The sequence below is a fragment of the Chiloscyllium plagiosum genome, unplaced genomic scaffold, assembly GCF_037043375.1.
Source record: "Chiloscyllium plagiosum isolate Xiang-an unplaced genomic scaffold, Cpla_swu_hap1 HiC_scaffold_2, whole genome shotgun sequence".
Taxonomy (NCBI): Eukaryota; Metazoa; Chordata; class Chondrichthyes; order Orectolobiformes; family Hemiscylliidae; genus Chiloscyllium; species Chiloscyllium plagiosum.
The window spans coordinates 164,938,924-164,954,439 of NW_028270140.1; the positions used below are offsets into that span (position 1 = coordinate 164,938,924).

Consider the following 15,516-nt stretch of genomic DNA (forward strand, 5'->3'; position numbering starts at 1 on the left):
ATGGCACTAGGGGTAATGTACTGATATGGATAGAAAACTGTTTCCTGACAGAAAATGAAAGGAGAAATTTAACACTTTATTTTCTGTTCGACCTGCCAAGACATGGGTTCCTTTGGTTAAACATTTATTCATGCCTGCAAGGGAAATATACATATCCAGAAATGGAGTACAGCTCAAGTCTTTATTACACAAAGAAAGGTTTCATGTTTTTACAGATAAGAAACTTCCAATCAACTATTTTTACAGATAATTCCAATCAAAAGGTTGCACATTTACTCATTCATATATCCATCCAACCATGTTCACACAGTTGACATACAAATTTAATAAACGACTATATTATCCAATTATTTTTAATATAGATATTTTTATTAGAAATTTAACATTTTTACAAGTTTACAAAAATAAACAAAACTCTCAAATATAAACATTGAATATACAATTAAATCAAATATACAATAGCCAAAATTTAACAAGAGAAAAAAAAAATACCGAAAAAGAAAAAAAAACAAAACTCAACTATCCACTAATCTAACCTACAACTAACCAGAGTGTATATTTAAGTCTCTTACATGCTCGGAATGTGTTAACATCAGATGTAATAAAACCCGTATTCGTGCGGGATTCCTCTCCTAAGGGGCCCTGGACCAGCCAGGTTTGTAATCTCAATTAAATAAAAGCCCTTGTTAGGATAGCCGAAATATCTGTATTTATGTAATTCAAGAAGGGCTGCCATATTTTATAAAATAATTCGGTTTTTCGGTGCACCACGTTTGTAAGGAAGTCAAGGGGAATACATTCCATAATTAGTCTGTGCCAATTTGAAAGTCCAGGGGGGGCCTCAGCCACCCAGTTCATCAAAATATTTTTCCTTGCACAGAAAGAAAGAATAGAAAATAGTCTCTTCCCGTACATGTCCAGGGAGTGAAAGTTCGAAAAGCCCAAAAGGAGAGATACAGGGTCCACTTTAATTTCCGTTCCTAAAATTTCTGTCAGGGTACTTGCTACTTTAGTCCAATATCTACGGATCTTATGACAGGTCCATAGGCAATGTACAAGAATGCCCACCTCTATTTTGCATTTGGGACACATTGGAGATGCTCCTGCCTTAAATTTTGCCAATCGAACCGGTGCTATATGGGCCCTATGAAGTATCTTCAGCTGGATAGCCTGAGTTCTGTTACAGATAGTAATTCTTCTAGCGTTTTCCCAAATATCATTCCACGTTTCTATAGAGATTTCTAGTCCCAAATCCTGATCCCATGTTTTAAGCAGATTATCCATATCTCCCGATACTTCATCATGTAGTAAATGATAAATAGTACTGACGGAAGAGACCCCCACTGGTCGTAGGACACTACATTCTCTATCTGATTTATAAAGACTATCTAATAACGTAGTCTTCTTCTGTATATAATCTCGAATTTGGAAGTATCGAAAGAGTTCTCCATTAGGTAATCCGAATTTCTGACGCAGCTGTTCAAAAGGCATCAGGACCCCATCCTTAAATAAGTTCCCTAGACATGAGATACCCCTGGATCTCCAGAGTTTAAAAGTGGCATCTGTAAACCCCGGTTGAATTCCCCATGCTCCCACTATCGGTGCATAGGGGGATGTTTTATGTGAATTGCCCTCATTTTGCCGCATTATATTCCAAGCCTTAATTGTGTTTAGTATTATAGGGTTTTTACAGTAATCTGTAATGATTTTCCTCTTGTCTGAAAATAAAAGGTTAATAAGTGGGTATTTTACTTGAGAGGCCTCGATGTCCAACCAGATTGATTGTGGAGAAAGTGAGGTCTGCAGATGCTGGAGATCAGAGCTGAAAATGTGTTGCTGGAAAAGCGCAGCAGGTCAGGCAGCATCCAGAGAACAGGAGAATCGACGTTTTGGGCATAAGCCCCTCTTCAAATTGATTGTGGATCAGACAAGACCCAATCTGCTATGTAACTTAATAGGGAACTTAACTGATATTTCCTAAAGTCTGGGAAGTCCAATCCTTCCCTTGTCTGTGGAAGCTGTAGCTTCTTCAGCTTAATGAGGGGCCATTTATGATTCCAGATAAAGGAACCCAACCAGCCATATAATTTACATAGAGCCGTCCTCGGCAGCATCACCGGGAGCATTCTCATAGGGTATAGGAGACGGGGCAGGACATTCATTTTGATTAGTGCTATTCTACCCAGCCAGGAAATTGGAAGGTCTCCACATTGCTGGAGGTCCTGCCTTATCCTTTCCTGTAAATGCACAAAATTAGCCTTATACAACTGACCAAATACTGGAGTAATAAAAATGCCTAAATATAAGAAACCCTCCAGGGACCAACGAAAGGGAAAAAGGGATCCGTCCACTAAGTGGGGTATCATAGCAAGGCCACCCATTGGCATAGCCTCCGATTTTGAGGTATTAATTTTATAGCCTGAGAATGCGCTAAATGTATTAATAACTTGGATTAAGCGAGGCGAGGACATCAGAGGATTACTGAGGAATAGAAGAACATCATCTGCGTAAAGGGTAATTTTATGTTTACCTGTACCAATCCTCGGGGCCGTTATATTAGGATCAGCCTGTATAGCTTCTGCTAGTGGTTCAATTATTAGCGTAAATAACAATGGCGAGAGAGGACATCCCTGACGGCAGCCCCTACCCACACTGAAGCTATTCGAACCTAATCCATTGGTAACCACAACTGCTTTGGGATCACTATACAGTGTTGAGACCCATTTGGTAAACACCTTTCCAACGCCAAACCTTTCCAATGTGTAAAACAGATATGACCATTCAACCCTATCGAATGCCTTTTCCGCGTCTAATGAAACTACTACTCCTGGTATCTTTCCCTGATGGCAGGCTTGAATCATATTCAAAACCCTTCTAATATTATTGGATGATCTACGGCCCTTAATAAACCCCGTCTGATCCTCCTTTATAATATGTGGCAGTACCCTTTTTAGTCTCAATGCTAACGTTTTAGAAAGGATTTTAAAATCTACATTTAGCAAGGATATTGGTCTGTATGACGTACAATCTTCTGGATCGTTTCCTTTTTTAAGGAAAAGAGAGATATTTGCCTCTTTCAGCGAAGGCGGGAGACAGCCCTGACTATATGCATAGTTATACATGTCCATAAGTGGACCAGCATATATTTCTGTAAATTCTTTATAGAATTCAGCTTGAAAACCATCTGGGCCTGGTGCCTTACCGCTCTGAAGTTGCCTATTTGGGAGATACTCCTGCAGTACTCTTGGGAATCCTATCTATTTCCGGATCCATAATACAATTAAAGTCTCCCCCTGTAATTGTATGACCGGCACCAAAAGCCATCAATTTTGAGAAGGTTTCCGTTATAAATTTAAAGGGGTGTGCCGGGGGGCAGTACAAATTGAAAATCCCATATTCCTCTCCATTTATGAGGGCTTTAATCAAAATATATCGTCCAGATTCGTCTTCTATCTGCTTTAGGATTTTGAAAGGGAAATTCTTCCGAACAAGAATAACAACTCCCCTGCTTTTTGAGCTAAAAGAAGAAAAAAAGGCCTGATCAAATCCACCCTGTCATAATTTCAAGTGTTCTTTATCCGACAGGTGTGTCTCCTGTAGGAGAGCTATATCAACTCTTTCCTTCTTAAGATTTGATAATATTTTCTTCCTTTTGATTGGCGAATTACTCCCCTTGACATTCCAGGTGCACCACTTAACCGACTGATCAACCATAATCATCTGGGCAAATCCGAGACCCCTCGGGAGGGGAAACCCTATCCAGAACATCCCGAGCATAGAGCATATAAAATTTACAAAAATAAAGCCTCTCTAATACACTCACACCATTACAATAAAAAACTATTTCTAAATAAAAAAAAACATATCTAAGTGGACATTTTCCCCCTTGTTCCCAGGGGGTGTCACTTCCTCTCCAAAAGTCCATCATATCCTCTCCCAACCAATGCCCCACCCTTGACCCAGGCCCATTCTACCCTTACCTGGCCTGATCCAGCCTCCGGATTTAAAAGCTGTGGCAGCCACTTCTCGAGGAACGCTGTAAGCTGGCCTTCCTCTTCCCGTTCGGGAAGGCCCAGCAAACGAATATTTTTTCAATGACCTCGATTATCGAGGTCGTCAATGTGATTCTCTAAGGTCCGGACTCGCTGTTCGAGAGTCCGGACCTGATCCACAGCCAATTGCGCTGTAGTTTCGGAGGTCGCGGTCTTTAGCTCCGCCCCTCCGACTCGGCGCTCGATCTCCTTAATGTCTCGGTCGTGCTTTTGCAGCGAGGCCGAGAGTGAGTCCCATCGATTTCGGGACTCCTCGATAAAAGCGTCGATCTTCGTATCCAGCTTGGAGATCATTTCCACAAGGCTTGTCACTGTAGGTAAGTCCCCCAGGGCGGCTGTGGACGCCTCAGCTGCAGCTGGAGAGGGTGGGGGAGGGGTTCCTGCTTGCTGAGAGCTGCGGGCACCCTTCCCTTTGGTCATTTTTACTAAAGATTAGATTGTTTAAATGTAATACTAAGCAACTAATTAAATTAAACAGCTATTATGAATGATTTGGTGAGTGTGATGGGGGTGGGTGACCCACTTTACCCAAGTCTTGGGAAGAGCACTATAGACTCAGACTTGCTGGGTCGCTGCCATCTTGGATACCCCCCAATTGGAAACTTTGAGGAGGACAGTGTGGGACATTGACCATTTGGTAGGTGGGCAGATAGGTGGCAAATGAGATTCAATGCAGAAAAGTGAGGTAATGCACTTGGGTACGAAAACATTGAAAGACAATACAAAGGGTAGAATTTGAAAGAGGGCACAAGAGCAGACAGAGCTGGATATATATGTGCATAGATCATTGAAGATGGCAAGACAGGTAGAGCAGTGAATGAAACAATCAGTATTCTCAGCTCTATTGGTAGGGGCATAGATACGTTGTAAAAGATACTTCTTCGACCTCAGCTGGAGTATTGTGCAGTGTTGATGCCACATTATGAGAAGGTTGTGAACGCATTGGAGACACTGCAGAAACAATGATTTCCAACAATGATCCCAGGAATGAAAAACTTAGTTATGAGAGTAGATTGAAGAAGTTGGAACTGAAGAGTTTTCCTCATAGAGAAGAATGCTAAAGGAGACTGGATAGGAGTTTTTAAAAACCATACATGGGCTAGATAGAAGATATAACAGGAATATGTTGTTGCTTGTAAAAAGGAACAAGAACTGAGGGCATAGATTTCAAGAGATTTGCAAAACAAGCAAGGGTGATGTGAGAAAGACTTCTTCAATGGATGTAGGTTAGCTCGCTGAGCTGGAAGGTTTGTTTTTGACGTTTCATCACCATGACAAGGAACCATCAGTGAAAGCCTCTAGTGAAGTGCTGGTGGGAGAACACAAATCCTAGCACAAGCCAAACACAGACATGCAGGAGAATTCCTAGAAGCCTGGCATTCTAACTGGAACTCCATCAATAAACATATCAACTTAGACCCCATCTACTTTCCGTTGAAAAAAAGAACCGGAAATGACATCACCCACCTTAAGAAATCTATAAATAGGGAGGTCGGACTTAACACCAGCACTTCACCAGAGGCTCTCACTGATGGTGTTCTCTAGTCACGGCGACGAAATGTCTGAAAACAAACCTTCCAACTCAGTGAGCTAACTTACATCCATATCATCAACCTGAGCTACAAATCTTCTCAAGAATCGTTAACCTTTCTTCAGTGCCTCTGGGTCAAAATCCTTGAACTTGCATCTTTACAACATTGTGGGTCAACCTACAGCATATAGATCACAGTAGTTCAAAAAGGCAGCTCACTATCACCTGAAAGGCAACTAGGATAGACCATAAATGCTGGCCAACCAGCGATAACTACATATTCTGAGGGATTTTTAAAAAGCTAACCTACATCCATAGAAATACATAGAAAATTGCTGTTTTGGGCAGAGAGTTTAGAAAAAAAACTGCAATGAAACAGTCCAATACCAGCAGTCCATAGGGTTTGATATAATGTTTGTTTTGCTTCTGAAAACCCTCTGCTCTTTGATCCCCCTTTTTCCAGCTTCAGAGACATAAAAAAGTAAGACTCTGAGTTGGATACTGTTGGAGGAGATGACTGTACAGGGGAAAGCAGTGGGAACCAACTTCATGGCACCATGAGTGGTTCTGCTACACAAAAAGGAAAGAAGGGTGGATAGAGACCAGCTTTTTCCCAGGGTGAAGGATTCAATAACGAGAGGTCACGCTTTCAAGGTGAGAGATGGAAAGTTTAAGGGGGATACATGCGGCAAGTACTTTACACAGAGGGTGGTGTGTGCCTGGAACGTGTTGCCAGCAGAGGTGGTAGAGGCAGGCACGGTAGATTCATTTAAGATGCGTCTGGTCAGATGCATGAGCAGGTGGGGAGCAGAGGGATACAGATGCTTAGGAATTGGGCAACAGGTTTAGACAGTGGATTTGGATCGGCTCAGGCTTGGAGGGCTGAAGGGCCTGTTCCTGGGCTGTAAATTTTCTTTGTTCTCTTTGTTCTTTGAAGATTAACAGCAGGGTTATAGTAGTAGGGGATTCAATTGTAAGGAGAACAGAAAGGCTCCCACTGATGTTACCTAAGCATGGTGACAAAACATCAAAAGCAAATCTTCCAGCTCAGCGAGTTAACTTACATCCATTGAAGAAAAGTCTTTCTCACACCACCCTTGCTTGTTTTGCAAATCTCTTGAAATCTATGCCTTCATTTCTAGTTCCTTTCAGATTTCAAAATGGCATGTTGCCTCCCTGATACCAGGTCAGAAGTCACACAAAATCAAGGTTTGTTGCTTCTTCTTTAGGTGAATTTAAATAAAAAATTAGAAAGCTAGGAAGTAGATTAAAGAGCAGGACCCAAAAAGTTGTAATCTCTGGATACCAGTGCTACATACTAGTGGGTCTAGAAGTAGAATGTTAGTCCAGATGACAGGTTAAAGGTAGGATTCTTGGCATAGAACATAGAAGAATACAGCGCAGTACAGGCCCTTCGGCCCTCGATGTTGTGCCGATCCAAACCCACCTAACCTACACTAGCCCACTATCCTCCATATGCCTATCTAATGCCCGTTTAAATGCCCATAAAGAGGGAGAGTCCACCACTGCTACTGGCAGGGCATTCCATGAACTCACGACTCACTGAGTAAAGAATCTACCCCTAACATCTGTCCTATACCTACCCCCCCTTAATTTAAAGCTATGCTCCCTCATGATAGCTGACTCCATACGTGGAAAAAGGTTCTCATGGTCAACCCTATCTAAACCCCTAATCATCTTGTACACCTCTATCAAGTCACCCCTAAACCTTCTTTTCTCTAAGAAGGCAGTGTTGAGGAACAGAAGGATCTTGGGGTGCATGTCCATAGATCCCCCAAAGTTGCCAACCAAGTTGATAGGGTTGTTAAAAAGCATATGGTGTGTTGGCTTTCATTAGCAAAGGGATTGAGTTTAAGAGTCATGAGGTTATGCTGCAGCTGTATAGAATATTGTGTTCAGTTCTGGTTGCATTATTACAGGAAAGATGTGGAAGTTTTAGAGAGAGTGCAGAGGAGGTTTACTAGGATGCTGCCTGGACTGGAGGGCATGTCTTATGAAGAAAGGTTGAGGAAGCGAGGGCTTTTCTCATTGAAGCGAAGAAGGATGAAAGATGACTTGGTAGAGGTGTACAAGATATTGAGAAGCAAAGATAGAGTGGGTAGCCAGAGACCTTTTCCCAGGGTGAAAATGTCTATCACAAGGGGACATAATTTCAAGGTGATTGAAGGAAGATGTAGGGGGATGTCAGGTAAGTTCTTTGCACAGAGTGGTGGGTGTGTGGAATGCACTGTCAGTGGTGGAGCAGGGTCAGAGACATGAGGGACATTTAAGCGACTCCTGGACAGGCACATGGACGAGAGTAAAATGAAGGGTTTACAGGTTAGATTGATCTCAGAGTAGAATAAAAGGTCGGCACAACATCAAGGGCCGAGGGTCTGTCCTGTTTTGTACCGTCTATGAAAAGAGTTTGGGCAGGCTGGCGATGTTTTCATTGGAAGAGAGGAAACTGAGGGAGGGGAAGTTATTGTGATGTATAAAATTTTACGGTGCACAGACAAATCTTTTCCCTTAATGGAGCATAAATTGAAGGGCAGAGGCAGGATATTTATAAGGATTGTGAGGAAATGTTTTTTACCCAGTGGGTGTTGGGAATCTGGAACTCACTGGTGGGAAAGGCAGAAATGCTAATAACATTTAACAAGTATTTAGATGTACGTTTGTCATGCCAAGGCATATGGGAATTTGGACTAAGTGCTATAAGATGTGATTAGAATTGTTAGATGGTTATTTTTGACTGGTGCAGATTCATTGGGTCAAAGACTCTTTTTCTGTGCTGTACACTTCTGAATAGGTCATTGAGCTGTTGGAGCTTAGTCCACCCTTTGTTATGATCTTGACTGGTCACACAACGAATAGCTTTTCCTCCAAATCCTTTGATCCCTTTAGCCCCAAGTGTTATATCCAACTCCTCTTGAAATCATATTATGTTTGGGCCTTGACTACTTTTTGTGGTAGCAAATTTCACTCTCTGCTTTACCCCAAATGCTTAGAAGGTGACTCCTGGTTCTGGATTCCCCCAAAATCAGAAACATCCTTCTTGCATCTTCATTGTCAATTCCTGTTAGAATTTTATAGGTGCCTGTAGTACTCCTCAATCTTCTGCACTCTAACAGCAGGGGAACAGGCCCTTTAGCCCACAATACTGTGTCGCACATGATGCAAATTAATCTACTCCCATCTGCCTGCCCATTGTCTGTATCCCTCCATTCCTTGTTAAAGTGCTGTGAAAGATCATGCCATTAACTGTATAGTTTCCCTCATCATTTGATCTCCCAAAGTGCAACACCTCTCACTTGTCAGTATGAAATACCATCTGCCATTTCTCTACCCATTTCTGCAACTGATCTACATCCCACTGTATCCTTTGACAACCTTCTTCTACATGATCCACAGTTCCCCTGATCTTTAGGTCTTATGCAAACTTCCATCTAGAAAAACAGGATAGCAGATATACGGGGACACCACTACCTTGCAAGTTCACCATCAGGCCATTCACCGTTCTGACTTGGAAATATATTTGTTTCTTCAGTTTTGTTGGGTCAAAAACCTGGAATTCCCTTCCTTAGAGTGTTGTGGGTCAACCCACAGCATGTGGACTGCAGTGATTCAAGAAGGCAGAGTACCATAACATATTACAAGCAATTAGGAGCAGGCAGTAAATGTTGGCCCAGCAACTGATGCCACGTGCCACGTATAAATAAAACCAAAAAAAAGGAGACCGAAACTGCTGATAGTACTCCATTTGTGATATCACCAAGGTTCTGCATAATTCCTGATGAAGGGCTTATGCCGGAAACATTGATCCTTCTGCTCCTCAGATACTGCCTGACCTGCTGTGCTTTCCCAGCACCACACTCTCGATTCCTCTGTATAATTGCTGCAAGACATCTCTGGTCCTGTACACAAATCATCTCATTATGAAAGCCAACATATCAGCTGCCTGCCTACAGCGCCTGTGATACAGTTAAAGTTAGCTTATCTTCATTGACTGATGTATGAGGACACCCTAGTCTCCTACATTCCTCTTCTCAATTTATAGCTATCCAGATAATAATCTGCCTTCCTGTTTTGCTCCCTTATTTATTCACATCATATTGCATCTGCTGTGCAATTGCCCACTGACCATGTCCAACTTGAACTGAAATATCTCTGCATCCTCCTAACACTCTCCCACCCAGCTTCGTGTCATCTGCAAATTTGACAATACACGTCAAATGCACATTTTGTCAATACAAATTCACTATAACGTGATTGACGAATTGGAGATGCTGTTTCTACTGTGCAAACTTTTGAAATGTGTGTTGTCTATAATGCGATTACATCACCAGCATGTTAAGTACCGTTTCAAAAGTGCAATTTTTGTAGAATGCAGGATTGCCCAAGAACACAACCATTGCATCATAGAAGAACTGACTGTATTACATTTAGTTTTCCCATCTAAATTATTAATATATACGATGAATAGCTGGGGTCCGAGCACTGATCCCTGTGTTACCCCTTTAGTCACAGCCTGCCATTCAGAAAAAGACCCATTTATTTCGACTCGTTTCCTTTGTGTCAGCCAGTTTTCTATCCATTTTAATACGCTAACCTCCCCCCAGTCCCGTGTGCTTTAATTTTACACCGTATTCTACACAGAGCGATCCATTTGGGACCGAGAAAGGATAGATCAAGCTACTATCCAGATGCTATTAGATTAAGTACACTGGATGTTCAAAGGGATTTGGGGTTCAGGTGCACAGATATTTTAAAATGATACAAACAGATGAAGAAAATAATCAAGGCTGCTCATGAAATTCTGATCTTTATATCTAGAGGACTGCAGTGTAAGGATACAGAAATTATGCTGCAGTTATACAAAACCCTGGGTAGACCCTGCTTGCAGTATAAGAACAGATCTGGGCACCACACTTTAGGAGGCCTTGGAGGGAGTACAACATATGTTTACAAGAATGATACCAGGACTTCAAGGGTTTAGTTATGAGAAGAGATTGTACAAATTAAGCCGTCTTTACTTGAATTTAGAAGGTTAAAGGATGATTTGACCAAAATATTCAAGATATTAAAAGGAAAAGATGGGATAGATAAAGATAAACTATTTCCACTGTTTGGAGAATATAAACTTTGCAGTCTAAAAATAGGGCGATTTCAACTTCCCAAATATTGATTGGAAGCTCTTTAGATCAAGTAGATTGGACGGGGCGGTGTTTGTGCAGTGTGTCCAGGAAGCTTTTCTAACTCAGTATGTAGATTGTCCGACCAGAGGGGAGGCCATATTGGATTTGGTACTTGGTAATGAACCGGGACAAGTGATGGGCTTGTTAGTGGGTGAACATTTTGGTGATGGTGACCACAATTCTGTGACTTTCACCTTGGTTATGGAGAGAGAGAGGTGCATGCAACATGGTAGGTTTTACAATTGGGGGAAGGGTAAATACGATGCTGCAAGACAGGATCTGAGGAGCATACGTTGGGAGCATAGGCTGTCAGGGAAGGATGTCATTGAAATGAGGAACTTTTTCAAGGGACAGATATGACGTGTCCTTGATATGTATGTACCTGTCAGGCAGGAAAGAGATGGTCGTGTGAGGGAACCTTGGTTGACGAGGGAGGTTGAATGTCTAGTAAAGAGGAAGAAGGAGGCTTACATAAAGTTGAGGAAACCAGGTTCAGACAGAGCGTTGGAGGGATACAGGATAGCCAGGAGGGAGTTGAAGAAAGGGATTAGGAGAGCTAAGAGAGGGCATAAAAAATCTTTGGCAGGTAGGATCAAGGATAACCCCAAAGCCTTTTATATGTATGTGAGAAACATGAGAATGACGAGAACGAGGGTAGGTCCGATCAAGGACAGTAGTGGGAGACTGTGTATTGAGTCGAAAGAATTAGGAGAGGTCTTGAATGAGTACTTTTCTTCAGTATTTACAAATGAGAGGGACCGTATTGTTGAAGAGGAGAGTGTGAAACGGACTGGTAAGCTAGAGGAGATACTTGTTAAGAAGGAAGATGTGTTGGGCATTTTGAAAAACTTGAGGATAGACAAGTCCCCCGGGCCTGACGGGATATATCCTAGGATTATGTGGGAAGCAAGAGAGGAAATTGAAGAGCCGTTGGCAATGATCTTTTCGTCTTCACTGTCAACGGGGGTGGTGCCAGGGGACTGGAGAGTGGCGAATGTTGTGCCCCTGTTCAAAAAAGGGAATAGGGATAACCCCGGGAATTACAGGCCAGTTAGTCTTTCTTTGGTGGTAGGCAAAGTAATGGAAAGGGTACTGAGGGATAGGATTTATGAGTATCTGGAAAGACACTGCTTGATTAGGGAGCCAGCACGGATTTGTGAGGGGTAGGTCTTGCCTTACAAGTCTTATTGAATTCTTTGAGGAGGTGACCAAGCATGTGGATGAGGGTAGAGCAGTGGATGTAGTGTACATGGATTTTAGTAAGGCATTTGATAAGGTTCCCCATGGTAGGCTTATGCGGAAAGTCAGGAGGCATGGGATAGTGGGAGGTTTGGCCAATTGGATAGAGAATTGGCTAACCGGTCGAAGTCAGAGAGTGGTGGTAGATGGTAAATATTCAGCCTGGAGCCCAGTTACAAGTGGATGTCCACAGGGATCAGTTCTGGGTCCTCTGCTGTTTGTAATTTTTATTAATGACTTGGAAGAGGGAGTCGAAGGGTGGGTCAGTAAATTTGCAGACGATACGAAGATTGGTGGAGTTGTGGATAGTGAGGAGGGCTGTTGTCGGCTGCAAAGGGACTTAGATATGATGCAGAGCTGGGCTGAGGAGTGGCAGATGGAGTTCAACCCTGTCAAGTGTGAGGTTGTCCATTTTGGAAGGACAAGTAAGAATGCGGAATACAGGGTTAACGGTAGGGTTCTTAGTGAGGTGGAGGAGCAGAGGGATCTTGGGGTCTATGTTCATAGCTCTTTGAAAGTTGTCACTCAGGTGGATCGAGCTTGTAAGAAGGCCTATGGTGTATTAGCATTCATTAGCAGAGGGATTGAATTCAAGAGTCGTGAGGTGATGTTGCAGCTGTATAGGACCTTGGTAAGGCCACATTTGGAGTACTGTGTGCAGTTCTGGTCGCCTCACTTTAGGAAAGATGTGGAAGCTTTGGAGAGGGTGCAGAGGAGATTTACCAGGATGTTGCCTGGAATGGAGAATAGGTCGTACGAGGATAGGTTGAGAGTGCTAGGCCTTTTCTCATTGGAACGGTGAAGGATGAGGGGAGACTTGATAGAGGTTTATAAGATGATCAGGGGAATAGATAGAGTAGACAGTCAGAGACTTTTTCCCCGGGTACGACAGAGTGTTACAAGGGGACATAAATTTAAGGTGAATGGTGGAAGGTATAGGGGGGATGTCAGGGGTAGGTTCTTTACCCAGAGAGTGGTGGGGGCATGGAATGCGCTGCTTGTGGGAGTGGCAGAGTCAGAATCATTGGTGACCTTTAAGCGGCAATTGGATAGGTACATGGATGGGTGCTTAAGCTTGGACAGATGTTCGGCACAACATCGTGGGCCGAAGGGTCTGTTCTGTGCTGTATTGTTCTATGTTCTTTAACCCTCATCTATTCTGCTAGTTGCATACTCAAAGAATTTCAGTAGATTTGCCTCGCATGATTTTATTTTCATAAATCTATGCTGCCTCTGTCAATCCCTCTACTGTTTTCTAAGTGCTCAGCTGTTAATTCCTTTGTTGTGGATTCTAGCATTTTCCAACAACCAACATCAGCCTTGACTAGGTCTATAATTCCTGGTTTTCTCTCTGCCTCCCTTTTAAAATAGAGGAATAACATTAGCTACCCTTCAATCTGTAGGAACTGTTCCAGAATCTATAGAATCTTGGAAGATGACCACTAATGCATCCACTATTTAGAACACAGAACAGTACAGCCTAATACAGGCCCTTCGGCCCATGATGTTGTGCCGAGCATTTATCTTTATCTAAGATCAACCTAACCTACAAACCCCTTAGTTTACTGTCGTCCATGTGCTTGCCCAGCAGTTGCTTAAATGTCCCTAATGTCTCTGACTTGCTTAAATGTCCCTAAAGTCTTGAGCCACTTTCTGGGATGTAGATTATTAGGCCTGTCTGCCATTAATTCCAGAAATTTCCCTAATGCCATTTTACAACTAATGCTGATTTCCATCAGTTCCTCATTCTCACTAAACCCAGTGTTTCCCAATATTATAGACTAGTTAGCTTAATGTCTGTAGTGGGGAAGATGCTTGAGTCTATTATCAAGGAAGAAAAACCAAGGCATCTCAATAGAAATTGTCCCATTGGGCAGACGCGACATGGGTTCATGAAAGTGTTATGGACTAGACCAGACCAATTAAAACGTTCTTAAGCAGGCAACCCAGACCATAACTTTGAAATTTGTTTTGATAAATGTACAGTGAAAATTACCTGGATTATGTTCGCGAGGTTGACTACCAGGTTACAAAATTACACAATGGGAAAACTAAGAACAGAATAAAGAACACCTGCAGAACTCAGTCTATCCAAACTAGACTTAAGTATGCTGATTTGAATATACACAGCAGTCCCAATAAGCTAACCCCCTGTAAAACACAGTACAAAAAAGAATCAGATGCTTACAGGTTGAAGTTAGAAGGGCAGAAGAGAGAATTTCCACACAGCTCACTGTTGAACTCCCAACCAGCTCCTGGACTGGACTAAACTACCCAGCTAGAGAGCTGACCACTCCCCTTTCATTCTACAGGTCACTTCTAAAACATGACCACTTTGGCCTCAAGTCTGATCTGTTTATATATAAACAAAAGGCCTCTCAAAATCCATTTCATCTCTGTACCAAACCAATCTGATCGGAGGCTGGCCTGGTTTATTACTCCTCTGAAAAAAATCAAGGACAGAGTCTCCATGAGTCAAGGAACAGCTTTTAGAAAAAAAGGACGAGCCTTATGACAAAAGGCAGGCCATGCTTAACAAATCTTTTGGAATTCTATGAAGACATTATGAGCAGGTGGACAAGGGGACCCAGTGGATGTGGTGTGTCTAGATTTCCAAAGGCCTTCGACAAGGTGCTGCACAAAAGGCTGCTGCATAAGATAAAATTGCATGGTATTACGGATGAAGTATTAGCATGGATACAGGATTGGTTGACGAACAGGAAGCAAAGATGGGGATAAATAAGTGTTATTCTGGCTGGCAGTCAGTGACAATTGGTGTGCCTCAGGGATCACTGTGCGAACCACAATTATTCACAATTTATTTAGATGATTTGGAGTTGGGGACCACTTGTAGTGTGTCAAAGTTTGCAGATGACACTAAAAGTGAGTGGCAGAGCAAAGTGTGCAGGACACTGTGAAACTTTGCAGAGGAACATAGATACTTTGAGTGGGCAAAGGTCTGGCAGATAGAATACAATGTTAATAAATGTGAAGTCGTCCATTTTGGTAGGAGTAACAGTAAAAAGGATTGTTATTTGAATGGTAAAACGTTGCAGCACGCTGCTATGCAGAGGGACCCTGGGTGTCCTTTTGCATGAATCACAGAAGGTTGGTCTGCAGGTACAACAGGTAATTAGGAAAGGAAGTGGAATTTAGTCCTTCATTGCTGAAGGGATTGAGTTTAAAAGCAGGAAGGGTTATGATACAGCTGTACAGGTCACACCTGGAGTACTGTGTGCAGTTTTGGTCTCCTTCCTTGAGAAAGGATATACTGGCACTGGAGGGAGTACAGAGGAGGTTCACTAGGTTGATTCCAGAGTTGAGGGGTATTGGTTTATGAGGAGAGATTGAGTAGACTGGAATTATAGTCATTGGAATTTAGAAAAATGAGGGACGATCTTATAGAAACATAAAATTATGAAGGGAATAGATAAGATAGAAGTAGCAAGCATGTTTCACTGGGAGGTGAAACTAGGGCGAGAGGGCATAGCCTCAA

The 15,516-nt window shown here is 42.4% G+C and overlaps 1 protein-coding gene across 1 annotated transcript in view; it reads left to right on the forward strand.

Annotated features, from left to right (window-relative positions):
* Positions 1-15,516, forward strand: part of wdr70 (WD repeat domain 70) — a 196,605-nt gene that overhangs the window by 157,491 nt on the left and 23,598 nt on the right. The window lies entirely within an intron of this gene.